We start from the raw sequence: 17,294 nt of genomic DNA on the forward strand, positions 1-17,294 counted from the left end.
TACAGCAAGAAGGAAGGTTGTAAAATGGCTGAGAAAAAAATAACATGCAACATATTGGTTTCTTGGGAATTATTACAATACACAAAAATAGAGAGTAAAGAGCTGCTAGAGTAAAAGGATTTATAATAAAACATAGGTAGCGCCTTAATGAAAAAAAGAACAAGGCAGAAAAACACCATTAGTAACTGCACGCAATACAAATTTGAATTATGATACTATTCATCAATTACCAGGATTTTGCTAGCATTTCTTTAATCATGGCATTTTTAGTTTAAGACTAGTAGATCGTATATCTTGTAGTTCACAGTAAGAGACTGGCCATTATCTTGAGCAACCAGCTCTGAAGACATTTGCAGCTAATATAAATGACTAGAGTTTGGTTTTCATGTGGAATTTTTTTTTGTGTCCAGCCCAGGTTGCACCAGTACTATCAGGGAGATCAGTCTGTGTTCCTAAAAAGTTATCTCTGAGTAAAAGTGAGGCCAGAGCTATAGGGAGAGGTAAAACTCTCATTGGACCAAATGGTTGTCTGGCTGAGGCCATCACAGTTGTGACACCCTCTCTGCAATGATGTGGAAAGTTTGTGTCAGTTATTAGATTATCTGTTTGCAAAAGAGATCAAACATCATTAAATGTGATGGGGAGGTGGAGTCAGAAACCAAAGTGGTATCATCTACTTCAGTCAGTGCACCTAACCTAATACCACTTTCTGTAAATACTGAGATCACTACATCAGCAGTGTTACAAAATGGAATTTAGGGTAGACATACTCAAAAGCAATCAAATCCCATTTTTCAATGTGTCTCATTTGTAGCACTTCTCTGGAACTCCTCTGTTGTTCTTCTTCAAGATACATCTTAAAATTTTATTCAGTACAACTGACTGTCAAATGTAAGTCATTCATGACAACAGAATCTCAAAACCAGGAAGTTTAAATGTTTTGAATTTTCTTAGCTTGTGTCACACTGTTGAGGGGCTTCCACTGGCTGGCAATTAAGATTTTGCATTGGCCAAGTAACATGCACGTTGATTTGGTACCCTGTAAGTTTGCTCTCCTTCTGACTGCTGTGCTGAGATCTGACTTCAATTCACTGTGGTGCTTGTTAGTACTGCAGGTTTCTCTCAGTTCACAGGAAACATTTGAGTGCAGAGCTCCTTGAAGGGACCAAGCGTGCGATACCAGTGAGAGAACTGAGTGGTTCCCTGTCGCCTTGTCCCATGTCAAGGCTGCTGTGGGATCACTACAGGGCTAAGCACACCCAGCTCACCTGAGGACGGTGCTGCAGCTACAACCCAGCCCGGCAGCAACACCAGGTGCCAGCACAGATTCACTTTTCAGGAGCACTATTTTCAACACAGAAAATTTCTGGTCTTTTGCATCCGGTGAGTGGCTCTATGCTGAATATGCAAGGAACGAACATATAAAGACCTTTTGAGCTGGAGTGAAAAAAACCTCCCTCTTAAGCTTCTTTTCCCAGGGCAGACGGAGGAGGCCTAGGGTGATTCTGTACATGTGTACTTCGGTCTTTTGCTTGTTGTTCCCCACGGTCAGCTCTCTCATGGTGTCGCAGCCCGCCAGCTTTCCACAGCAAGAAGAAGGTGAAGTGTGCGCGTAGGCTGTCCCGCTGGCCACGGCCGGGAAACGGCGTAGCCAGCAGATGGCATCCGCACGCCGGGCGGGCCCGGGCAGCCCGGCACGGCCGCCTCAGGGCGGCTCCCGAGGCCGGCTCCGTGCGCTGTGCTCAACCCGGCCCCTGCTGGCACAACTAGTGCCGCTCCACGCGTTTGGAAGGGTCACGACATCTGAAAGTGACTGTCAGCATGCGAATTTTACAGGACTGGGGGCGGTTAAACCTAAGGCCTGAAAAATAACCAAAGGAAGAAGGACAAGGTTTGCCATCTGTCCACCCCAACATACATCTGCTACAGTTTTTCATAGCACTTCTGAGGCACATCTCTTCTCAGAGTAAGGTCTGGTACCAGTAACTCATACTATTTCTGCTTACTCAACTCCTGCTGTGGAAAAAGCTACCTGGCTGCACAGTTTTTCCCCACCCCATAAGTTTTGCTCCGTATTCCATGGTAGGCATCCGGGCACCTTGTCAGAACTGGAATTAGCTGCAAAATTAAGGCTGGTTTGCTTATGTTTGGCTTTCAGTGTTTTACCATGTATTCAAAAAAGGAAAGCAGATGCATAAATATACAAAAGCTTCTTACCCACATGTTTTGGTCTTTTTTTTCCCCATTTTTGAAATTAATTCCTGTCTCCTAGCTACCTGTGTGAGCAAGCCTCTATCTCTATAATGTCTTGAAGCTTGTATCGCACTGTCTCTTTGCTGCATTATATACTGCTCACATAAATTGTAAAACTGTCTCTGCACAAGTGGATTTGCATCATGTAGTTAAGAACAAGTATGTGGAAAGAATGGCATGGGAAGCAGCAATGCAGCGCCTTCTGGAGCATGTAGAGCTTCATGAACTCATGGGCTGACCATGCCACTTATTTTCAAGAGCCTGCCTGTTTTTCTGCCTAAAAAGTCTGGGTGCTAAATCAAATGGGTTCCCAGGCAACCACTAATACCAGCAAAGGTAGGGATCTATGCTTTGAATTGTCTTCTACAGAAGGCTACCTCAGTGTTTCCTAGAAGGGTAGAGACAAACCAGCCATGTCAGCCATCAGTGCAACATCAGTTACATAGAACAGAGTTGTGTCAGGCCAGAATACATGCTTAGTGACCATTAGAAAGAAAATACAGATAGATAATCTCACTGCGTGCTGCTCCAGAAAGAATTTTGGCTCACATTAGTAAAATTCTACTAGGAAAACATTAGATCTATGATTTGTAAAGTGGGTCTTTGGAAAAAAGGGAATACTTTATTGTCATCTAGAAAAAGACGAAGCCAAATCCTACATGTAGCAGATTACGCTTTGGCAAAAGTCTTGACTGTGTGCTAACTAAATCGATGAATTAGAATTTTCTAAATGTAGGGAGATTTTCTATACTAGAGAACTTTCCAATAGTAGTAAGTGCACTGATGCAGTTATGAATAGATTTTAAACCCTTTTGTATTTGATTTCTGGGTTGAGTCTTTTGGGTGTACTCCATGTTTAAAGCTGCATACTTTCAAGGCCAAGAAACTTCTTCAAGTGAAACCTTGAATTCTTATTTGCTGTCATCTATAAAGTGAAATGGAGTTGTTACCATGAATCTGGTAAAATAAAAAACTCCTTAACCCAACATAGTATTAAAAAGCAGGTATTGTTTCTTTGACCAGATGCACAGGGGGATAGCTTCTCTGAACGTCATGCATGAGGAATGCAGGAAATGTTTTGTTTACATACTATATTTTACCTACAAATTCTTTGATTGCCCCAGAATAAACTTACATGTGATAATAATTTCCCTAAAATAATTAACACATTTTCTCTCCCCTTTACACATGTAGTCTTCTGTCCCAGGGGTCTCTTCAGTGGTGCCTATTGCTCAGGGACCCCAGTGTTACAGCTGATCTATTAATTTGGCAGGGCACTGGGGCTGGTGAACTTCCCGTTCTCATTCTTACACAATGGGCATTGAGCAGTTTCATAGGCCAATGGTCTTTGAGGAATAAGCATTGTGTTAGCTCACCAGGTGTAAATAATTTATCATCTAGCAACAGAGTGACAGGAGTCCCATATTGTAACTGAACAGTACCTTCACCTGGAGTGTTGGTATTGGGCTATGCTTGCTAAAGCAAATAAGTGCATCGTGTTCTCAACTCCAGAAATGAGTACTTCAGCCATGTGATTTCTCTGTCATTTGGCATTCTTTGCCCGTGAGAGAATTTTTGGTCTGCTCTCACAGTTTTGAATACCATCCTAAAAAACAGATGTTGCTTGGCCCAAAATAGGAGCTGAGGCAGGTATAAGGACTAACAGGACAGCCAGTGGCTGAAAAGTTTTGTTCCAAGTAGCTGGCTGAATGACAGAGTTAAACTGGTGGCAAGCCAAAGTCTGTCTCAAGGCAACAGTAGCCTTGAGACAGACTCAGGAAGGAGAAGACAGCCTGGAGTGCTGTGAGTAATCTAGATGTGCACACACAACCCCTAGCAGCAGCTGCATTGTGCTCATCTGAGACAACTCTGTTTTTCTAAGCTGTATATTTCTGCAAATATTTTATAAGACAAACCACACAGTCCCCAGTTGAGTTTTTCTTGGAATTATGATGTTGTCACTTCCTGAAATAGAATTTTTTTATCTGTGAGTTTTCTTTTGGTTAAGCTAACACCCAGGATGAAATCAGCAACATTTGGGACCACAAACTTTGTGGGTTTAGGTTTCAGCCACAGTATATTATTATAACTTTTTACTGTATTTTTTTCCCCTCCAAAACTATGTTGGGCTTCATGCCAGCCAATTTTCTCAATTTTCTCTGCAGAGTTTTTTTTTGTTTGCAAGAGATTTTCAGAGGTCTGAGAATTTAAGGCAGCTTGTGGATTTCTTCTTGCTTGCTTCTAAACTCCTACTCTGTGACATTCAAATTCCCCTGTCTCTGTAAGTCTTGCCAGGACATCTTAGAGTCCCCCAAATCACCACATGCCTTGAAAGGCACAGCAGAGTTTATCAATTTTATCTCCGATTTCAGAGCTTTTGAGTTGCAGCTCTCCTGTCTTTCACCCTTCCTACACAGCTAGGAAATCTAGAAACTTGTTTTATTTCTCCTTCATGAAAATGGAGCTTCTTATCTACATCTGTACCTACATAACCTATAGTGAACATTATAAAATTCTCAGTTTAATCCCAGGCATTGGTACTATCCTTCCTTGCTGCTTTGAAAGTGATGAGTTTACGTTTTCAGTGTTGTCAAAAGTCCCTTAGCATGACTGTCAACTTAAATTTGTGGGAATGACCTAATTGAAAAAGGCTTCTGCAAGGAGTATGAATCCCTTATTCTTGTTGTTTCCCACTTTTCACACAGTTAAAGTGTTACATAGTGCAAATGACATCAAAGGTTATATTGCACCATGGAAATAAATTTCAGACTCTTACTCCAGTGACAATTCTCCTGTTCCCATCATAAACTCTAGTTTTACCGCTTGCAGTTTCTAGATTTACTTTAGTTTCCTGTACCCTCATATCATTGTTTTGCAATAGAGAAATACCATTTCATATTATTTCTCCCAAACCATGTTGTACCTAAGATTCTTTAAGGTAGCATTCCTGTAGGGTCCTTGCACAACAGGTCTGAGGTCACAAGAGTTTTTTGTGTGTGGTTGAAACTTACACCTTGTATGGAGTCGACAGAGCTTGATGTCAGGTTCATTGAACTGCTATTCAAGACAAACACAGAACAGGTGATAGTGCATGATATTAACTTGCTCCTAAAAATGCACTGAGATCAAGGGCAGACTCTCAAATGTCATATGACTGAGTCTACTGCAACACTGGAGAATATGGGAATCATCTGTGTTATTACACTTTTGCAGATGGCCAAGAAGTGAAAACAACTTGCCCAGAGCCATCCAACAAATTAGGTCTTGGGGCTAATCAAAGAAAACAATGTTTCCAGCTCTTTAATTTTAACAATGTATGAAGTGATAAATAGTCTTTATACCTGGAAAAACATTAAACACTTAGGGAAATGCAGTGCTGAGATATACAGCACCCAATATTGCCCAAGAGTGTCTTTCATCTCATTGCTGTTAATCTGCAGCATTTAATGACCAGCTTGACACTATCATAAAAGTTCATCTCTAACTTCTACAGGTTTTTATAGAAAAACTTTCCTCAAAGCAGTAATATATTTGTGTTGTTTTTAGACAGTGGATCTGTAAAACACTAAGTGACAGGTGTTTTCATTTGATGATAAACTTGTTAACTCTTTTGCTACAAATCTGACTTTGTATAAACTTCCTTCCTGTGTAAAATAGCTCCCCTCTACTTCTACTTAGGATTCTCAACAGTGAAAGCAGGCCTAAGTTAAGAAAAATGCCTTTAATGTGCACAAAGAAAAGTGATTTTTATTATATGTTAGGCTGACAGAATAATTGTTCATTTGTCTTCAATATGGTGATCTTTGATATGTAGTGATTGTCTTGTCTACTCGACAGCTTTGACCGGTGCAAGTTAAAATCTGTTTCATAATAGAGAGGCAGAATCATTTGACCAAAGCATGAATGCTTCCCTCAAGAAACTGCTGTGTAGCAGGGGGCACTGGGGGTGGAAAGTGGGGTGGTAAGCTGGCTTCCTGCTGGAAAAGGAATGTTAGGACAAGGCATTTTGTGGGCACTTTGATACATTCAGTTTGTTCATTTATGCTTGTTCATTATGTATGTAGTGTTCCCTGGACAGATAAAATCACAGAAAAAACCTTACCTCCATATTCCCAGCCTAAGCAGCTTGCCTTTTCAAGCAAGCAGTTCTTCCCTTGAAAGATTCCCTTTGCTCTCAGAAGGATTTTTAAGTGGTCTTGCAGTTCTTTGTTGCTTGCCACATCACTCTTGCCCTTCCCCAACCATCAAAACTCTCAAATGCCAAAAAGCTCTACATTCCACTGCATAACTTTTGAAGACCTAAGCGAAAGGGGCCTCTAAAACATGTGTATTACAGCATCATCTACCAGCTCCTGATCAAGCAATCCTGAGAAACAGTGGAAAATTTAGAAGACAGTCATATTCTGCCTTTGTAAAGAATATGCAGTTGGGGTATTCAGAATATGCCCTGGATGTAGTTGTAATACACAAAATGAATGAATTGGATATCCCTAGAACACAGGGCTAAGGGAGGGTGAGTGAATTTCAAATAAGGACAAAAATAAATTTCTGAAAATTTGAAATATTTTATACTGTAATAACAATATATAAATTTCATACTTTCTTCCTAATTACTTGATATGAAATTCCAGAATAGGTAAATTGGAAAGAATTCTCAGAACTCTTTTATCAAAAGCAGCAAGTACTTGGGATTAAGATGGGGTTTTTGCATAACTGGATTTCACACTGTTTTGCTGCTTAGGTGAAATATGTGTAATAATTTTCTCAGTGTTACATTACTCTTCCCACATACAAATTGCCATAAACAAAGTGAATATACTCAATAAATTATGCCTGGTCCACTTGGCATTTTGCCTTTTAAGAGAAACAAAATGTTTCTCCCTGATAGATAGATTGCCTTGAACAATGAGGCATTGAAACTGTTTTCAGGTGGAGTTTTCTGACCAGACAAGAACAAAGAGACTGATATTTCTTGCTTCAAAGCATGAATTCTGCAAAACACTGCAAGCTGTAGGTGACCATGGGGTATAATACTAAAATATTCAGATATTACATCTGGCATCCTGTGATCTATTCCACAGCTGTAATTCCAATGTTGTTTTCTCCCTATGTAAATTAATGTCCATACATCAACAGTGTGGTAGTGAACAGAGTTCGATTACTTCATTGTTCCACGTTGAAATATAGCTCTGAAAACTCTTTTTTGTTATAAAATCTAGAAATATAAACCAGCATTACTTGTACATGTTGAGATAGACTGGGAATACTCTGCCCTGAATAGGTCACGCACTAGGCAGAAGCTAGAACAAAACAGCTAACTGAGAACATGTTGCACTCAAGAAGTATAAGATTGTACTGAACTCCAGAATAATTTTGCTTGAAATATAGTGATCTGAAGTCACGTGGGGGATTTTTTTCTGTCTTTCAGACTGAAAATACCATTTTAACCTAGTTAGTACAGATCACCTGTATTTAACCCAAAATAAAAAAAAAAATCTGGCAGTGGCAGTAGGAATTTTTGACTTGCTGTCAAACTCATGAAGTATAATTCTCTACTTAATTTTTTTCAAATAGTTTTTAGAAGTTCACTTAATTGCTAGTTTATGATATTATTTGTGACAATAAAGCCCCAGCCAAAAAACTCAGGGGCATGTGGTAGTTTTTTCTCATCTAATTTCTTTTTGAATGTTCACTAAACTATTTCTTTTCTATCTGTGAAGAAAGTATCTGTGAATTATGATGACATCTCTTGGCAAGTGCTGTCTTCAGAATCATGTAGCTGTCAAAATATGTGATGAAGTCAAATGGCCTTAAGGGAGGAAAATGTCATTCATTTGTCATCATGACAAGTGATATACCTCTGTGAGATAGTCTGACATATTAAAGTTTATCCCAGAAATCAAGAAACTTACTTTAATGTTTGAACTCCCCCACTTCACAGCTGTGTCCTTCTTCCTTCCTTTCTTCCTCGCTCTGCACTTCACCCTAGACAATTTTCCTGGTTCTTCAATATGAGGTTTCTACCTCAGACCCTTTCAAACAGCCAAACTTACTTCTCTTTCCTTGTGGTGAGCCCATCCATGGCCTCATAATGATCTGCACCTTCTAAAATATTTTCCCTTTTTTTGGCCCAAAACTCCCGAAATGCAATCTCTGGCCTTGTTATTCCACCTGCAAAAGTAAGGTTTCTGTGTAATGCCCTTGACATATTTTTAAGTTACTGCTAAAGAACTCCAGGCTTGTCTTTTTCCTTACCAGCCAAGCCCATCTCCCTCACCCCCTTTCCTGGGTCATGCTCTAGGCCCCTAATCACTTTGATAAGATTAAATGATTCAGGACTGAGATCTCTGAAGCAGAACTGCATGACTAGGTGGTTTTGAGACTCTTATCCTCAAACCTGCTGCTGGTAGTTGTTTTGTGTTTGTTCTTAGTTTTGTTTGATGAGTTTGAGGAAGACAGAAAAGGAGGTGCTACGTCTGGGATGCAGATATGGAAAATGACTATTTCTACTATACAGGGACAAAAGATGATTGTATGAATAGAAGTAAAAAAGTGGTGTGCTCTTTAGTGGAGTGTCTGTTTGTTGTGCTAACAGTTAAGCTAGCTGGAAATGTTAGTTTTGCTTTAAACTCCTTGCTGCTTGCCAGTGTTTCCCAGTGGGACTGTATTTTGGTTCAGAGATGTTGCACGAATTTTAACAGCAGCTGTGTGTATAGGAATACTGTCTTTCTTTGCTGCCTGTAGTATTCCCTGCTGGTGTGCTTTGATCTGGGTCTCACCTCTTTACACACTGAAGCTGTAGTTTGGAACAGAAATAAAGCTAAAAAACTTTCCATTGATATATTTCCCTGTGTTCTTGCAAACCAAGTAGATGATAGCAGTAAATAACAGCACCCTTGTCATGTCCAGAACATCACTGGCATTCTTGCTTGTGTATCAAAGGAGGAACAGAAGTTCGTCATCCCCATGCTTTGCTACTCTGAGCAACCAGTCTGTGCACCTCAGCCAATGAAACAGTAGCATCCTCATGCTTCTGCTGAGATTCTAAGTTCTGCTGAGGTCTAAGAGTCTAAGTTTAGACTCCAGAGGTACTGTTGTATAAAATTAAAGTTACAACAGCAAACAACCAGGAGAAATGGAAGGATGGATCTGCGGGCATATAGGTTGTTTTAGTAAAGCTAACATATATAGACAGTGTTCTAAATACTTTTGCACACTTTCTTCCCAATTAAGGTTCTTAATAAATTTGGGTTGTATTCAGTGCTTAACAGGAGTCTAACAGGAATACACCAGAAAGGTTTTCCTAGAGGAGGTAATTGATAAAAAATGTGTTCATTGAACTTTATAGTTTACTGCCTGCAAAATGCCTTAAGTTCCTCCAGTGGTACCTATATTGGAGCAATATATTGTCATTTACTACACTCTGGGGAAAACTGTAATTCAGAAGAAAGCTGAGCACTGCCTGCCGCAGTATCACAGCTTACAGCACCTGATTTTTTGTTCCTATCTCCAGCAGCACTTGCATGGTAACTTCTATGTTCAGTTTTTCTCTTATCCACTACTTTGGCAACAGAGCAAGACATCTGAAGTAAAACTGAATGATGCATCTAAGTACTGGGTCTTTCTTCCACAGTTACTTAATAGGTGCTAAGTACTGCAGTATCATGGGTTCAGCAAGCTGTTAATACCACATGGGTGTTGATATGTTTCTGTGCTTAAGTGTGCCTGAGCCACCAGAATTTTTCACTAGAGCTAGGCAGGAGTACAAGCAATTGCAACAAGGAGAAGGAGGTTGTGAATCTTCAGTTTGACACACAGAAAGATAAATTGCCTTATGAAGCTTTTTCTATTGCCACGTCCTCAATTTGGTATAAAGCCTGCTTGGATTATCCTGATATCAGAAATGTGCTTGATGGGGGACTTTCTGTCTGTGTACAATGAGCTGCACCAAGTGCAACCCTTGGAGATTTGGTAAGGTAGAGGCAGCTACCTGAAACCCTGAAACCATTATTCTAAAAAAGAATGCGTCAATCCACCTGCAAAGCACCTGGTCAGTTGGTAGCAATCTCAGCCTTTGTGAGTGATGGCTACAAATTCTGGCTAGGTGTGGAGAGTGCTCATTCGTGTGAGAAGGCTTGTGTTGCAATGAAAACACCACAAAGCTGTGCATGTGGCCACCAAGGACTGGAGCAGTTCAGAGTTCTTGACCTGCGGTGCTTGTATGCTGCAGCAGGTAACAGTTTTGAAGGAAGGAAAAGTGATGCCTGTGGGAAGAGGAAAAGGTGGGAGAGGGAGTAATCTCCAGCTGAGGTGTGAAATGGATGTGGAGCAGCTTCAGAAAAGCAGAGGAATCCTCTACCATGAAAAGAGAATAGGCAAGTTTCATGGGGTTCTCTGCCTGAGAATTTAGTGCCCAAAGCAGAGAGTTGACAGAATTAGATTTTGGATCTCCCTAACATGAAAGTATGCAGAACAGGGGCAGCTTGTGGAAACAGCGTTGATAGGGCACCTGTTTAGGACGAGGGTTTTACTTCATCCTACAACTGAGAAGCTTCTACCTTTATTATGGAAGATAGAAGTCTGCAGGAGGAGGATATGGAAACTGACAGATGCAGGTGATCAATCTGAGAGGTGAATGATAAAGGCAAATGTAGTGAAGTCACTTAAAATATTCAAGGCCTGTGATACAGCCTGCTGCCCTTGGTAGCGGGTGTTGGGACTAGATGCTCTTCAGGGTCCATTCCAACCCCTTAATATTCTATGATTTTAAGACTTTAATAGTCTGGCAGAGGCACAGAATCAGGCATCTGCCAAGGCAGGGATACCTTGGAGTGCAGAACACATACAAGGGTGGGAGGAGGTTCTGTGAAGGGCTTGCTTCAGCCTGTTGAGTCCCACAGGATTCCATGGCAGCTGTAGGAAATTTACTACTGACATAGGCTATGGAAAAAGTAATGAGTGTTTGCAAAAGCTATGAGGTGGCCTGGGGCACTGCATTGTACCCAAAACTGTCTCACTCTACCCTCTCCTCCCCCTCAAAATGGGATTTATTACAAGATTGCTGTTGTTCTTTTATGCTGTAGGAATCTTACCTTTAACAGATTAGTAATGTTGTGGACAAAGAGGCAAAGCACACTCAGAAAAAAGTATAGAGTGATGTCTATTCAAGTATTAACAGCTGTAAAGCTCAAAAGGATTTCACAGGTTTATGTTGAACATGTACAAGTTTAGAGTTTTACTAGCTTTTATTAGTTTACTAGCTAGAGTTTTCACATTCAGAAATAGGAAAAACCCAAAAACTTCTGTGTTCCTGCACAACCTGTAAGAACTATGTAAAACTTTCAGGTGTAGATGCTGAAAACTGTCTCAGCTGCTGGATATCCCCTTGATACTTTGAAAAGAATGATTCTTCAGTACTCAGCACTGTCCCTTACCACATCCACAGAAAAATAGGATGTCCCTATAAGATACCTCTGCTTGACCACCTCAAACCATCCTGGTTTCAAATGTAATCCAGAGGCTCTGGGAAACATGCACACAATGGCTTCTCAGCGTTCTGCTTACTGATTAATCCTGCGAGCCTGGCAGGACATGCAGGGCTGACAGCTTGGACAGCGCTGTGTGCGCTGCTGTGCATGGAGGCAGGCCATGTGCAGTCCTCTGCTGGTGAGGTGACCTTGGCCGTGGAGACCTGGGTCTGCTTGGGTCTGCACCTAGGGGCCACAGCCTTCCTAATACAGCAGCAAGCGGCTCAGCCTAGGCTGCCAAGCCTGCTGCTCAGCCAGCACCGAGGCAGTTTATTACAGAGAGTTCTCAGCAGTCTGTGCTGCTCCACAACACACATACTCCTCTGGTTGCACTTAGAGCACTCTTTTGAGTAGCAGAAAAATATTCTGCAGAAGAAAATGGCCTGAAAATGTTATTGGAATACTTAGAAGGATTGGCCTACAATTTTAGCTACAGTACATGTTAAGTGCCTGTTCTCTGGATTAACTGTTTGACTGAAACAAGGGAGGTGTGGACCAAAAAGGGAAGTCAGCAGATTGCCTTGCTTATGGGATGCCTTGCTTTGCCAAGCAGGACTGCCTCATGCAGACTGCTTCCTGTTGCTCATAGGCGGCATTGCTCTTGCATTTCTGCACTGTTGTGTTGTTCTTTGGCCAAGGTTATTCATCCTGCTGTTTCCCTAGTGCACCCTTCTCTTCATCTTTCCCTTAGTCAGAAGAACTGGTACTTCACAGGTTTGCCACACCCTATCTTTTTTGTCTTCTTTTCTACAGCAAGCTTACAATTTCACTAACTTCCAGGTAATACTGAAGCTGTCAAAAGCAATATAAACTACCCCTACCCACATCCTCGGGTGAATTAGGAAAGTATAGAGAAGGTGACTCTTGTCAGTCACTAAAGTAAAATCTCTCTTGTGAAAGGAATTTGGGATTCTATGCTGTTTTGGTCCTGTCCATCACAAATGGCAAACTTTAGCTACAGGGCATGCTTGCTTTCAGAAGTTCTTGTATGCTAAAGATTACCAAGAGTAAACTTCGCCAGAGAGGAATATTGTAAATCAACAATTAGGTTTGCTATTCTTGAATTTCTCACTTGAAGAGCCTGTCATCCCAAATAGCTTGTGTAACTGCCAGTTTATTATATTGATACAGAGCAGAGCAAATTCAGTGATGGCACTGAGCACTCAGAGCTTTTCCATCATGAGAAGATCTATCCATTTAATTTCCTCCAAAACTGTACAATAAATTCCTTCTCTTAACTGATGTTTTGGACAATTGAAGGACAGTAAAAGAATTTATGTTGAACCACAGTCTAGATAAATACGGACTGCGTCTGAATTGTCAAATATGGCTATTTGTCAAAGGAAAAGACTTGAAATGCTTACATCTATGCTGTACTTAGTAAGAATGTGTGTGAAATAATTTTTAGTAGATAAACTGACATTCATACTTTCCAAAGCAGTTGGTAATTAGAAGTGAGTGATATTTCCAGTGTGCTGGTTAACGATGGCTGTCATCCAAACATGGTACTTCTGGACATTGACAGATTTGTTTGCTAGCAGCATGAATACTGGCTTTTGAGTTGTAAATGTATGTTCATGTGGCTTCCTCTTCCTCCTCGTCTCAAGAGTCACTTTTAATAATGAAACCCTCTCTCCCTGAAATAAATGAAACCCAGGGAATTTAATTCCTTGGGTGCAGTATTTCAGGTGCATAGTCTTAATAACTGCAGGGCTTTGTTGGTATTTCTAGTACTGTCCCACTCTATCTGCTGTTTCATGGCAGGTGTAGCCTGTCTCTGGGATGGTGCTTTTCCCTATTTCACTATTCCTTCCAGAGAAAATGGCTCAGGACCAACTCTGAACCTCTGTTCTACACATGACAATGGACTTTTTACTTTTGCACATGGACCAGTGTGAGGAAACAGACACAGCCAGATGTGAGGTGAGCCCTTGACATCCTTATGTGGCAGCTGAGTGACCTGGGGGAGAAGTACCTGAATTTGGTTGTGTCTAAGTATGAAGTCAGTGATGGTTATGACCTTTATGCAAACCAGCCAATAAATTGTACAGGTCCCTTCATACCTTAGTTTCTAAACTGGTAATGTTCCCAGTTTGAAACCTGAAAGATTGGGAAAGGATTTAGGTACAGGAAATCTTACTTATCATGCACAATACATTGAAGTTCTTTCTGCAGTTCTTCCTCCTAGGGGGATCAAAGCCTATTTCTTAGATAAAAGCAATTTTCTCAAGTGTAAGAGGTCGGAAATTGCTGAAAAAAGTGATTGCCTAAATAATAACTGTGCAAAATATGTTCACTGTAGTAAAAAAATTCCTCACTCCTCTCAAAAGACTTAAAATTACTGAGAAGAGCATGGTGTACTAAGCACATGGCACTAGGAAAATGTCAATGAGCAAAGTTAGCCGTATGTTGCAAATGAAACAGCAATGAAGAGTACATATTCCAGACTTCATGGCCCTTCTTCTTCCATGATTTTCACTGTCTATGTATGTAGTCACCAGTCTTAAAATTATTAATTTACTTCCATCAGAGTCAAACTTGGCTGGTAAAAAAAATTCAAAACAGAAAAAAAAACATTGCGAAAGGGGATAAAATCTTCAAAGACAGCTTCAGTGTGTAGCAATCCTGAACTAGAAATACGGCAAAGTTTAAATATTTGCTTGTGGACTGCCTGCAGTTTAATCAGTTAGGGTTTATGTATTTAAATTTACAGGTCTTCAGTGTCTGTGTAAGACTAGTGTTCAAAACCTTTGAAATCCATGGCACAAACAAGGTAGGATTCCTCTCCTTCTCTGTTTCAGTCCCTTGACTATTTCAGTGCATATTGTTCTAGAAGGAAAAGTGACATCATCACTATCAGTTTAATAAAAATGAACTGAGATCGGAAAATTCTACGTGCTTACCTGCAGGTATAGACCTGATTTCACACATACCTGTTGGATATTAACTAACCAGAGGAGACCTTCTGAGGATGACACTGTCTTCAGAAAACTTTACAGTCTTTGAGTTGCAAATATAAAAACTTTTTTTCACAGCTTGCCAAGAAAAAGCCACTCCTGCAGTCTTTGGTATCTTTGTGTGCTTACCGTCCATCACCACCCAAGAATACTCTCATGGCCTTGTTTGGCCTCAGGCAATCCAGGGAGAAAACATTTTAGTAATCTGGAGAATCATTGTGCTTTGGATGCAGAATAAGCTTGGAGAGTGGACAGTTTGCATTGTTTCTCTTTCTCTTTTACTGTTTTCTAAGGTCAGAGACATACAGAGTTCCCAAGCTGTTTCAGCAGGGTATGCAGCACCAGTATTGTGGTAAAATTCCAGACTATAGGAACGCTGTGGTGCTGGGGTGTAACTCTTCATGTGGCCCCAAAGGAAGCTGATCCTGCAGTTGCCAGGCCTCAGATGTAGGAGTTTTGGCCCTCTATCTCTTTAGGCATGGAAAGAAGGATATGAATTTTCAAATTTCCTAGCACAATTTTAAAGAACCCTCTGGGAGTGTCAGATAAAGGTGTCAGGTGGGGAGTACTCCAGTAAAATTAGTCTCAGGTGCAACAGTGTGAAGGATCATCCCACATGAGGGCAGAACACATTCCCATTAGTGCAGTGGATGATGTGGTGCAAGGCAACATGGGTTGGACAGGTTTTTAGAAGGGTATCTGCATTCCCCTGTATTGCTCTGAGAACAGCATTTACTGTGTTACTCAGAACAACCTAGAAATTGCTTACTTCTGACCTCTCTGAGAAACTGCTTGAAAATGAACAGGGACAATTTTGTTACCTTTTCCAGCTGGCATTGTGCATCTGCAATGCAGAGAGAAAGCAAGTTAGGCCTTTCTGATATTTATTATTTTTCTTCTTGCAAGTGCATAATTTATCCCAGGATAGGAGTTTTTGGCATGTTAGGTTACAAGAATGTGCCTGACATTGTGGGAATTCTTGCTAGCATCTGGTACAAATGTTATTTGCAGAAGTATTGAATCAGTGAGTGTACAGTACTATATTTGTAGTTAAGCTAGCACAAATAACTTATCTCATAGAAAATTTGCGCAGGAATATCTGCCACTGGGGTGAAGATTACTTTCCCTGTAAAGGATGTTTGGCTGAGTGTGACCCCCAAACAGGCTAACTCCATGCCTGTGAAGCATCTTGGAGAGGACTGGGCAGATTGGAAGGCAAAGGACAGTACTTAGGGGCGGAGCTCTGGAAGTGTGCTGGACCCTCTTCAGCTCTGGTACAGCCACTCAGCAGAAGCCTCCTGCCTTGCAGTAAAAAGTCTTAGCAAGGATGTCAGGTTTGTCTGGGGAGGAGGGATGATCTGGAGATGGAAGAGCCTGCTGCTGCCCCAGAGAGGGGGCAGATGAAAGGGAACATGGACAGAACAAATGAAGACTTTGAGGAGGACTGGCCTCTGGCACTCCTGGGGCAGGTTTTGCTGTAAGTGAAGTGGAGTAGTAAAGTCCAGGGAGGCAAAACCAGTGCAGCTGCCAAGTCCCAGCTGGAAGAGCATAGGGCACACTATATTGCAGATGAAAGTACTCTCAGCGTTTGCTCTGAGGCGTCTGCATGGTCTTCCATTATTGTTGCCTCTGAGGAGGCAGGCTTTGGAATGCAGACATCTCTCTACCACTAAAATATATCCATACTCAGAGGTCATTGTGTGCTGGAAGGGATCTAAGTTCCAGCCTGAGAACAGAGAGTAGCTTGAGTGCATGGCAAAACAAGGTTGTGCCTTGACCTCACAGCATATTCCCTCATTTGTATGGATTACTCTGTACAGTCCGTCTGTAGTAACTTAAAAGCCCCCAAAACAAGAAAAGTTAGATAGTGACTGGAAGAATTCCTGCAAACTGGTGTCAGTGTGTTTAATTTTCATCCCCACTGTTCAGCTGGGAGCCTCAGTTGTGGTCCCACAGGAAAACAAGGAGCTGGTTTCTTACTTTGAAGGCTAACAATTACATGCTACCGAAGTCAATGTTCTTTTGCTTCACCTGGGTCACAATGCAACTATTTGAGTTTTGTCAGGTGGAAGCAGGTGGGTCTAGATGTAAGAGAGCCAATGAGAAAAACTAAAAGTGGCTCACTGCCTCATCTACAAGCTTTAGATTAACTCTTAGTCTTAACTCCATGTTTTTTGAGATTTGGGTTAGTGTTTTTGCTTGTTTTGTATTTAAACTACTTGCTGTATGCTCTAAATATTGCAATGGGGTGTTTGTAGTGTAGGAGGTAGTTTTCTGTTACTGGAAACTTCAGGGATAATCGCTGTGAGGCCAGTATTGTTCCAAATTCAGGAAAGTCAGCAAACTGGAATGTCATCTGCCCAGTAATTTTCAAATACTGAAAAATTAATATCATTTTATCGCTGCATCATATCTTGCTCTCTGCATCCTTTCTGAGACGTATCAGATGGAATATATATTATTTATGCATTTATTTTATCTTTATAGCGCATGTTTTTGTTATTACTTTTATTCAGGTTAGTCCTAGTGTATGTCACCTGAGCAACAAAAAGGAATA

At 41.0% G+C, this 17,294-nt stretch overlaps 1 protein-coding gene across 4 annotated transcripts in view; it reads left to right on the top strand.

Annotated features, from left to right (window-relative positions):
* The window catches only part of NRG1 (neuregulin 1), a 444,984-nt gene that overhangs the window by 113,888 nt on the left and 313,802 nt on the right, over positions 1-17,294 (top strand). Inside the window, exon 1 of one of the 4 annotated variants that reach the window (XM_064404539.1) lies at positions 2,064-2,082. The exons of the other annotated variants lie outside the window; for them this stretch is intronic. The gene's annotated coding sequence lies outside the window, so the exon portion shown is untranslated. Of the gene's footprint in view, positions 1-2,063; positions 2,083-17,294 lie in introns of those variants that run through there. 4 annotated transcript variants of the gene reach the window in all.

This window comes from Passer domesticus, chromosome Z, assembly GCF_036417665.1.
Source record: "Passer domesticus isolate bPasDom1 chromosome Z, bPasDom1.hap1, whole genome shotgun sequence".
Classification (NCBI taxonomy): domain Eukaryota; kingdom Metazoa; phylum Chordata; class Aves; order Passeriformes; family Passeridae; genus Passer; species Passer domesticus.